The following is a 10,745-nucleotide window of genomic DNA, read 5'->3' as shown; positions in this document are numbered from 1 at the left end:
TGGCCCAGCCCACAGCTGCAGGGCGGGAGAAGATCTCCAGCATCTCAGCTCAGGATTCTTGGGGCTGGACCCTCCCAGGAAGCCCCTCTGCAGCCTGGCCAGCCCCTGTTGTCTCCCTCGGCCATGCTGTGCTCCTATCACAGGCCTCGTCTACCTCCCTGAGGGTGGGAGCCCTGAGGCCAGGCCTCTCCTGGGCAGGAGCTGGTTCCCTTACCGTAGCTGGCTGGCTTTGCTCTGTCTGGGTCTCCATCGCTTTTTCAAACCATCAACCTCCCACCGTTCTCCGCCATTGCCTGCTCCCTTCTGGTCCTCCCTCTGCGGGAAAGAGGGTACTTGCCGTATTGAGCTTGAATGCTGCTGAGATTGCACCATTGCACTTCAGCCTGGGCAAAAAGAAGTGAAACTCCATCTTAAGAAAAAAAAAAAAAGAAAAGAAAAAGAAAAAAAAGAACCCCTTTCATTTCCATCAGCTCTTGCTTGTGGCATCTCGGGAGCATGGAAAGGTGGTGGCCACAGCCCTAAAGGCCAGAGGACGAGAGGGGTCGCACGTCCATGTCCCTGGCACATGGGATGTGCCCCAAGAGGGACTGTCAAAGCCTCACTCTTCTTGATGTGAACAAGCTCTTTGCTTCTGCTAAAAGCAAAAAAGGGCTCAAAAGGGCTCCCGGACCTCCAGACGGGGAGGAGGACTTTGCAAACAGTGTCCAGGGAGGCTCTGGGGAAGCGGGGTGGTGTGAGCTCAGACCCACTCTGGTGTGTATCCTCTCTGACGCCCTTAGTTTTTCCAGACCCCAGAAACAGCTGTGCTAAAGACTCCAAACAACAACCAGGTCCACAGAATTCCCATGGAGTCTGCCGATGGGGTGGGTGCCGCCTCTCTGAGGAAGTTAACAAGATTAGGGGAAATGTCCCCACATGGCTCTAGCCTCCAGGCAGGCTCTAAGATTCGGGCACTAAATGAGAGGCAGTGTGTGGTGTCACTAATGACCGCAGTGACAGGCGGGAAGAGGGAATGACTGCTTCAGCATTTCTATGTTCAAGTGAATCTAGAGCATTTGCCAGTTTGTCCGCCTGTGTATGGTTTTTTCACAGGAAGAAGCAGGGTATGATTAGACACTTAAAAGTAATAGAACAGTGTATCTAACAGCTCAGTGAGAATTGAAAACATGTGTGAATAATTATAACCTCATTAGAAACATGTGGATAGTACATGCTTCATGCTGGCTTTTTAAAAAGGGGGTTTAATTTATATTTGTTTCCCACGATGTTATTTATAAAAAAATCCAGCCAGTTTTTAGTTCGCTTCAGTGTTCACCATTATTGTTTATAAACACAATGAAGACTAATATCAGGGTGCACTTGGAGAATTTTGATTATGATTTTATGCATCTGTACTTCAACTTCAGCAAGCCCACTGTCTACACAGCTTTACAGTAGCTGGTAAATACATACATAGCAGCTTGTCACTCATGCATGAAGAACTTCAAACAGAGGCTTAGAATGTCAGAAATCCCTAAGGGATCACTGTTGGGGGGGGCAAGGGGGAATGCGTAATAATTGCTTGAAGCATTTAGCATGGAGCTAGGCCATTTACAAGGCTCTTGGTGCTAGAGTGGGAGGACGGGAGCTTCCAAGCCTGTCTGCACGTTGGAGTCATTTGAGAACAGCACATAGAAGGGGCTTACGTTCTTCCCCAGTCCCCTGCCACCGCCTCGAGAGACCCACTCCGGTGTGTATCCTCCCCAGGGCCCTTAGAGTTTTTCCAAACCCCAGAAACAGCTGTGCTAATAGACTTCAAACAACATCCAGAGCGATGACAAGCAGACCCAGAGAATGCCCGTGGAGTCTGCCGATGAGGTGGGTGCCCTCTCTCTGAGGAGGTTAACAAGACTAAGGGAAATGTCCCGGCATGGCTCCAGCCTCCAGGCAGGCTCTAAGATTCGGGCACTAAATGAGAGGCAGTGTGTGGTGTCACTAATGACTGCAGTGACAGGCGGGAAGAGGGAATGACTGCTTCAGCATTTCTATGTTCAGCATCATACTAAGCATTACGTAGGCGTTGTCTTTGTTTTAATCTGTGCAACAGCTCTCGTGTAAGGATTATTAACTCCATTTCGCTATGGAAAACAGAGGCAGTGACAGAGTGAGACTCTGCCTCAGAAAAGAAAAATGAAAAGACAATGGAGGTAGAGACAGGCTGGGTAAATAGCTCACCATCAGAGCTGGGATTTATACCAAGTTGATCTGACTCAGTTGTCTCTGTACCTAACCAAGACCCCATCCACCTCATTTAACAGCTAGTTGGGGTGAGGAACCTTGACCAAGAGTCAGAGACAGAGGTTTGCGTCTTATCTTGTTCCCCTCCTCATCGGCTAGGCAAGCTCCTTCATCCTTCTGACCTTCACTGCCCACTCCGGTCGGTATCTGGGCAGTCTGTGAATATCAAGAATGAAAAACACAGAGCTTTCTTTTCACACATTGTCTCCTGCTGAGATGGAATGGGGGTGGTGGCAGGAGATGGGTGTATAGATTGGACATCTAAGAGGACTGGAACCTGTGGACAGGGCCTGGGGGTGGAATCAGAAGTGACCATAGGTTGCTTTTCATCTACATCTAATTTTCTTCCAAGATGTTTCCTCCTGCAGACTGTCCCAGCCACACCACCCCTTCCCTTCCTCATCAAAATCCCAGCAGTTCTTCAGAACCGACCCCTATGCCGTCACTGATACAGAACCTACCTCCTTTGTCTCTGGTTATGGTGAATTGCCTGTTTGTTTCTTTGACTCCTCCTCATCCAATCACAGGCACAGGCAACTTGAGAGCCAGCTCTTTCTGATCCACACCCCTTGCCTTCCTGGAGGGACCCATGGGCTTTGTGCTGCTTAGGCAGTGCAGTACTGGGCTTTGCAAGTAGCAGGCAGTCAAATGCTGGATGGGGTGTTTTGAGATAATTAAGCAGGGAGTTAGAAATCTCCTCCCCCCAACACAACACCCCAGAATCTGAGGGCTCTCAAAGTGGCAGCAATGGCCATTTTCTTTTCATTTTTCAAGATAACTTATATTACATAACTAATACATGAATATACACGCTTTAAAAAAATAGAATATTACAGATAAAGCAATGTCTCTCTTTGACTACCATGGCTGTTCCTGGGCCATCACTATTATTAATCAGAGATTGTATGCAGGAACATTCTGGTTAGCACAAAAGCCTGTCCCCATTTCCACTACATCATTCGGTGCTGTGGGCTTGCATGATTTCATCATTCTGCCACCCGTCTTTGGCTGACTGCCAACCCCTCCCCAACCCCAATCCCATAAAAAAAAAAAAAGAAAGAAAAAACTAAATGAGAAACGCTCTGTTGTGGGCTTAGAATTCCTTTCCAGGACACTGTGGCTACCCGCTTGGCTGTTGTTGGGAGTTTCCGGCAGTCTCTTTTGTGTCAGGCCTATGGGTCAGGGGAGGGGGGTGAAGGTTGCCACAGGAAGCCAATCTCTCAGATGTGAATTGGCCGGACTGGCCACGTCACCTTTGCAGGAATGGGGGGAAAAGGGAGCAGGAAGTCCTGGCTGGACCAAGACACAGGAATAATACACACCTCCATGCGTTGTTTGAGGAGCAGAAGAGAAATTGTGTGAAAGCTGTACTTGTGCAGCACGGAAGAGAGGAGAGAATATTTAAAAGTGATTGTTTTAATAGTTGGCTTTGAGAAGGGATCTTATTTAGGCTTTTTCTTTTAAGGGATCACTACGCTAAGGAAGCTGATGTAACAACAGAGATATTTCACTTTCCAGACAAAAATTATATGGTGGAATTGCACACACTTCTGTCGGTGTTGTCTTTGGAAGAATCCTGTGGTCAGAGTGGGCCTGAGTTCTGGGAGATGTGATCATATCGATTTCAGACTCCCTAAGTACAACGTGTTTGGGTGGGAGTTTGTCAGACCACATGCAATTGCATCAAATGACTAGTCTCTGGATGGCATTCAAGCCTGGGAATATCTGTGATTGTGTTTGGGGCAGACTCTAGGCCTGGCTGGGCAGCACAGTCGGGGAATGTCCTGCTGGCTGTTGCTTAGTTGGCATGTGAAGGGGAAGGAAGATTGTCATGAAACTCATGGACAAGAAACAGCAACTCCATGGCATTCTGTCTGTGTGGGGAGTGACCAGGACTGTTCTCTTCCTTTCTTTCTGTGAGAAGTCTCTTTGCACACATTCATAGTTTTTGTTTGTTTGTTTGTTCCTGGTTAAAACATCTCCTCACCCACTTCCCCCACCAACCCATTTCCATCCAATCAGCAATCACAACCCAAACGCCGACTCTTCCTTGACATTTACAAAGGTCAGTGTTATGAGGCTTCTCGTTTTCCCAAATTATATATATATAGATATGTATGTTTATATAAATAAGAAAGAGATACAGCAATGTCTCTCTTTGACTACTAATTATATATATATATTTATACAATATAAATATATTTATACAATATATATTTATATAATATAAATATATATAATTAGTAGTCAAAATATAATATAGATATATATTTATAATATAATATAAATATATAAATATATATTACATATATATTATGTTATATATTTTATATATTATATATGTATTTTATTTATAATATGTGTATTATATATTACATATATTTCTATATGTAATACATAATATATAAATATGTAATATATACTTATATAAAATATATATTTTTATATATTATATATATTATATATAAAAGAATATATATAAAAAACATGGGAAAAGGCGAGAGAGATATATATATCCCAGATTTTATGTATATATATATATATACCCTATATATATAACGTATATATAAAATATGTATTTTATATAACATATGTATTAGATATATATATAATCTGGGAGAAGGGTATGTCATCTATATTTACCATATATATATGGTAAAGAGATGAAGTCTCTCTCTGTCACCTCGGCTGGAGTGCAGTGGTGATCACAGCTCACTGCAACCTTGAACTCCCAGGTTCAAGCAATCCTCCTGCTTCCACTCGGACAAGAGGCAGGCACTACCGTACTCAGCTAACTTAAAAAAAAATTTGTGGAAGCGGGATCCCACTATGTTACCAAGGCTGATCTTGAACTCCTGGCCTCAAGTGATTCTCCCACCTCGACCTTCCAAGGTCCTGGGATTACAGAAATGCACCACTGCATCCAACCAATTTTTCAATATCTTGATCATAGTGTGGTCACCTTGGTTGCTGCAAATCTCATGGAACTCAGGACAAATGACCATCTATGTCAATTTTTTTGTTGTTGCTTTTTATGGTGGAGGCGGAGGGGTGAAAGAGAAAAATTGCAGCACCTCAGGGTCTTGTCACTCAGAATTTGGGGTGAACTTACATGGTTAAGTTGTGGTAATGAACAGCCACTCAGATTCTCATTTTAGAGAATAACTAGTGTTTTAATTTTTAAAAATGGAAACTTGTTAAGTGTTTCTTCCTACCCTGTCCTTGACATCACGTGGTCTTTCTCACAGTGGTTCACACTGGTCCCGAGATACTGTGTCCATCTCTTCTTAACATTCCATTTGTAAGATCATGTCAATACCTTAAAATTGGCCATAATGAGAGTATTTAAACCATGGAAATGGGAAAATGCTACAAATCAGAGTGTCTCCCCATCCCCAAGGGCTGGTTGGTAAATATTTAGCAGCACATCACTGTTTTTCTGTCTCAGTAATGAGGGCTCTGTGCATAAGTTCAGGGGAATGTAAAAAAGAAAAAAAAAAAGACAAAGTTAAAGAAAAGTTTATTATTCCTTAATTATCTTGTTATCATGAAATAAAAATTCATTTGGCGGAGAGGTTGGAAGGGTCAGCTTTTACATTGACATGTGAACTTATTTCCTCCCAAAAAGAGTGAATCAAAGGAAGAATATTGATTTGTTTGAGCAAGTATGTCAGTACTGGTCAGGAAAAAAAAATACAATGTCATGTCAAGTTGGCAGGATATTATTTTATAAAGCAGAGGGTGTAGTCCGGGTTGAATTACTCCCCTATTCAAGTTTATTATTATAAATTATATTAGTGGGGAACAGCCTACCATATTCACCACTTAATTTTGATTACTAATTAATGCTTTTGATAGCAAATAGCCTATATGCACCTGGCTCAGGGGCTACAATCACTAACAAAATAAAATCCCAGCTCTTAGTGAGTTCGCATAGCAAGATGTAATCTCACCCATGCATAAATAGGATCTATTTTAATTGGAGTAAGTGGAGTGGTCAGTTCACATCACCTTCATGGAAAGGTAAGACATGAGGGAGTATGAGTGTGTGTGTGTGTGTGTGTGTGTGTGTGTCTCAAATGCTGGGGGTGAGGGTGGTGTGAGATCGGAAGGACATTCCAGGCTGAAGGCAGAGTACATGGGAGTGGAACAGCATATTACTTTTGGATAGACATATATCAAATATTTCAAGTGAGTATGGAAGCAACGGGAATGGATGATCTATTCCTTTTCCCCAACAAGCAGTAAGTTGGGGGAGATAATTCCAATTCCATATTTTAATTGGAGTGCTTAGTAGTACATTAACATTTAATATGATTATCGATATGGTTGAATTTAAGTCTGCAATGTTTTTGTTGCTTTTCCCATATGGCCCTTGTTTTCTGTTCCTGAGTTTTTCCTTTTTTGCCTGCTTTTGGATTCTTTGAATATTTTTTTGAATTCCATTTTAATTTATCCTTGGGGATGCATCACCTTCCTAGTACACTGATGTATGATCACCTATCAGGGAGCTCACTTGAGCTTCACTGTCCAGTGTTTTTATTGAAGATCTTTCCATACATTTTAATTTCCCTTTCCCTTAAAGCACTTTTTATTTTGTAGTGTAGGTCTTTTGGCAATGAATTCTTTTTGGTGGTGGTGTTGGTGGTTTTCGTTTTGTTTTGTTTTGTATTTTGGTTTTTTGTTTTGTGAGATGGAGTTTCACTCTTGTTGCCCAGGCTGGAGTGCAATGGCACAATCTTGGCTCGCTGCAACCTCCACCCGCTGGGTTCAAGCGATTCTCCTGCCTCAGCCGCCTGAGTAGCTGGGATTACAGGTGCCTGCCACCAGGCCTGGCTAACTTTTGCATTTTTAGTAGAGTCAGGGTTTCAGGATGTTGACCAGGCTGGTCTCAAACTTGGTGATCTGCCCACCTTAGCCTCCCAAAGTGCTGGGATTATAGGCGTGAGCCACCACACCTGGCTGGCAATAAATTCTTTTAGATTTCTTTTATCTGAAAATGCTTTTATTTTGCCTTAATTCTTGAAGGCTACTTTCACTGGAAGTAGAATTCCGGTTGACTGTTTATTTTTCTTTCAGTACATTACAAATGTTATTTGGCTTCCATAGTATCTGGTAAGAAATACATGGTCATTTGAGTTGTCATTTCTCTGTATGTAATCTGTCATTTTTCTCTGAGAGGTATCAGGTTTTCTTTTTAGTTTTAGTTTTCAGCAGTTTGCTAATGATTTGTCTAGGCATAGTTTTCTTCATCTTTATCCTGATTGGGGTTTGCTGAATTTCTTGTGCCTGCAAATTAATGTCTTTCACCAAATTGGGGAAAATTTCAGCCACTGTTTTGCAATATTTTTTCTGCCCTATTCTTTCTCTCTTCTTCTGGGACTCTTTAAAAGTATCTTAGACATTTTGATATTGAGGATCTCTTCTATTTTAATTTTTTTCTTCAGATTAGGTAATTTCTGTTGATCTAGCTTCAAATTCACTGACGACTCTGTCATCTATCGGGTGTTAATTTTTAATTTTAGATATTGTAATCAATTTTAGAAATTCCACATGGTTTATTTGTATGGTTTTTATTTATCTGCTAAGATTTTCTATTTGTTTATTTATTACAAATGTATATTTTTCTTTGTGTCATTGAGCATGGTTACAATAGGTGTTTTAAAATCCTTGTCTACGACGTATAAGTCATCTTGGATTGGGCTTTTGATCGTATTTTCTCTTGAGAAGGGACCACATTTATCTGATTCTTGGCTTGTCAAGTAATTTGGGATTGAATCCTAGACATTGTGAATATTATATTGTAGAGATACTGGCTTCTATTATCTCCCTCTGAAGACCATTGAGGTTTTTTTGTTTGTTGCAGACAGTTAACTGAGATTAATTCTCAAGTCTCAGCTTGGGCTCTTTTTGTTTCTTTCCAAGCTCAAGATGCAATTTATTAAACTTGACTAATATTTCTGTATTCTTTTAAAAAATGAATATATAATAGTTATACATATTTTGGGAGTACATGCAATATTTTGATACCTATATACAATGTATACTAATTGAATCAGTATAACTGAGAATTTATCACCTCAAACTCAGTTCAGATTTTTAACTAGGTTGCTTAGCACTTTTCTCCTGCATATGTGATTCAGGGGTCAGACAGGGATTTGGGCAGAGGTTATTTGCAGAATTTAAGGCTTCCCCTCTCTGCACTCTCCTTTCTGAGATTTTACCGTCACTTTCCAGCTGCTGTGGTTGTCCTCAGTTCTTTTAGGACAGAAAGACAGTGACTTCTCTACTGGGGCTTTGAGTAGCCTATGTGCTCTGCCCTTAGACTAGAAGCTGTGAAAATAGAAACTCACCCAATGCAGTTTCCTGCTTCCATGTGTCAACTAATGTTGGGCTTTTCCCAAGTGTTGGGTAGTGCACTTCCCTTAAGTGTTGACTCCCTCCAGAATCTGTATTTTTTTAATTCTCCAGTGCATTCAGGGTGTTTATTTTGGTACCTTGTCCAGAATTTATAGTTGCTATTTATAGGAATATCAGTATGATTGCAATTAGTTGGGGAGTAACTTGGAGATCAGAAATTTTTTAATTTTTAATTTTATGGGTATATAATAAGCGTATATATTTATGAAATATGTGAGATATTTTTATATAGGCATGCAAGGCATAATATTCACATCAGGGTAAATTGAATATCCATCACTTCAAGTATTTATCCTTTCTGTTACAAACAACCCAATTATTATTTTGTTATTTTTAAATGTACAACTAAATTATGATTGACTGTTGTTATCCTTTGTACTGTCAAATACTAAATCTTATTCATTCTTTCTAATTTTTATAGCCATTAACCATCTCCAACTTCTCCACACCCACTACTACTCTTCCCAGCCTCTGGTAACCATCCTTCTGTTCTCTATCTCTATAGGTTTAATTGTTTTCATTTTTAGCTCCCACAGGTAAGTAAGAACATGTGAACTTTGCCTTTCTGTGCTTGGTTTATTTCACTTAACACAATGACCATCAGTTCCATCCCTGTCATTTCAAATGACAGGCTATTACTCTTTTTTTATGGCTGAAGAGTGTGCCATTGTGCATGTGAATCAGATTTTCTTTATCCATTCATCTGTTGGTGGACACTTAGCTTGCTTTCACATCTTTTTAGTGGCTGCGTAGTATTCTGTGTTGTTTATGTACCTAATTTGTTTTATCCAATCTGCCCCTGATGTGCATTTAGGTTGATTCTATGTCTTTGCTGTTGTGAATAGTGCTACAGTAAACATAAATATGCATGTATTTTTATGGTAGAACAACTTATATTCCTTTAGGTATATACTCAGTAATGAGATTGCTGGGTAAAATGTTAATTCTGTTTTGAGCTCTTTGAGGAATAACCACACTGCTTTCCACAATAGTTGAACAAATTTATATTTTCACCAACAGTTTATAAGTATTCCTTTTTTTTTTTTTTTTGCAACCTCACCAGTATCTATTATTTTTTGACTTTTTAGCAATAGCTATTCTGGCTGGTGTGAGGTCATATCTCATTGTGGCTTTCATTTGCATTTCTCTAATGATCAATAATATGTAGCGTTTTGTCATAGTCTTGTTGGACACATGTATGTCTTCTTTCAGAAAGTATCTGTTTGGCTGGGTGTGGTGGCTCATGCCTGCAATCTCAGCACTTTGGGAGGCTGAGGTGGGCAGATCACCTGAGGTCAGGTGTTCAAGACCAGCCTGGCCAACATGGAGAAGCCCTGTCTCCACTAAAAATACAAAAATTAGCTGGATGTGGTGATGCATACCTGCCATCCCAGCTACATGGTGGGCTGAGTCAGGAGAATCACTAGAACCCAGGAGGTGGAGGTTGCAGTGATCCAAGATCATGTCACTGCACTCCAGCCTGGGGGACAGAGCAAGACTCCATTTCGGAAAAAAAGAAAAAGAAAAAAAAGAAAAGAAAAGTATCTGTTCATGTTCTTTGCCTACTTTTTAATAGGGTTGTTTTTTCTTGTAAATTTGTTTAAATTTCTTATAGATGCTGGATATTAGACCTTTGTCAGATGCAGAGTTTGCACATATTTTCTCCTATTCTGTAGGCTGTTTACTCTGTTGAGTTACAAGCACTCTTTAGTTTAATTAGATCCCATTTGTCAAATTCTGCTTTTCGCCACCTTCATCATGAAATCTTTGCCGTTTCCTATGTCCAGAATGATATTGCCAGGATTTTCAGTTTTGGGTTTTACATTTAAATCTTTAATCCATCTTGAGTTGACTTTGCATGTGGTATAAGGAAGGGGTCAAGTTTCAATCTTCTGCATATGGTTGGCTGGTTATCCCAGCACCATGTATTGAATGGGGAGTTCTTTCCCCATTGCTTATTTTTGTCAAATACAGGGTGGTTGTAGGTGTGCAGATTCATTTCCGGGATCTCTATTGTGTTCCATTGGTCCATGTGTCTGCTTTTGTAC

This window comes from Saimiri boliviensis, chromosome 17 (genome assembly GCF_048565385.1).
Source record: "Saimiri boliviensis isolate mSaiBol1 chromosome 17, mSaiBol1.pri, whole genome shotgun sequence".
Classification (NCBI taxonomy): domain Eukaryota; kingdom Metazoa; phylum Chordata; class Mammalia; order Primates; family Cebidae; genus Saimiri; species Saimiri boliviensis.
The sequence above is the reverse complement of the archived record's forward strand: the minus strand, read 5'-3'. Positions refer to the sequence as shown.